Source organism: Vombatus ursinus, unplaced genomic scaffold (assembly GCF_900497805.2).
Source record: "Vombatus ursinus unplaced genomic scaffold, bare-nosed wombat genome assembly UNPS02014841.1, whole genome shotgun sequence".
Lineage (NCBI taxonomy): Eukaryota > Metazoa > Chordata > Mammalia > Diprotodontia > Vombatidae > Vombatus > Vombatus ursinus.
Genome location: NW_020954619.1, coordinates 1,236,992 through 1,237,737, shown reverse-complemented (window position 1 = coordinate 1,237,737; position 746 = coordinate 1,236,992).

The window sequence follows — 746 nt, the reverse complement described above, 5'->3', positions numbered from 1 at the left end:
AAGAAAGAAAGAAAGAAAGAAAGAAAGAAAGAAAGAAAGAAAGAAAGGAAGAAAGGAAGGAAGGAAGAAAGAAAGGAAGGAAGGAAGGAAGGAAGGAAGGAAGGAAGGAAGAAAAAAAGGAAAGAAAGAAGGAAGGAAGGAAAGAAGGAAGGAAGGAAATAACTTTCAGCTCTCAAGGAGCTCACATCTAATGGAGGAGACAACATGAAAACAACTATATGCAAATGTGATATACACAGGATAAATTTAAAATAATGTCAGAGGTAAGTAAGACATTAAGATGAATGAAAATTTAGGGAAGGTGAAACTTTAGCTTAAGCTTGAAGAAAGCCAGGGAACCCAGAAGGCAAAGATGAGAAGGGAGAGAGTTCTAACGTGGTAGACAGCTGGGAAAAAGGCTTGGAATTGAGAAATTGTTATATGAAAGAAACAGGAAAGAGGCCAGTGTTACTGGATTACAGAGTATGTGGAGGGAGTAAAATTTAAGAATATTGGAAAGGTGGGAAAACCCCAGTTTATGAGGGATTTAAAAATCCAGATGGAATAAATAATAATAACAATAATAATAACTAGCATTTATATAAATCTTTAAATTTTACAAAGCCCTTTACAAATATTACTTCATCATTACAACAACCTGGAGAGGTAAGTGCTATTATTATTCCCATTTTGGAGTTGAGGAAATTGATGCAGACAAAGGTTAATTAAATGATTTGGCAGAGTTACACAGCTATCAAGTATCTGAG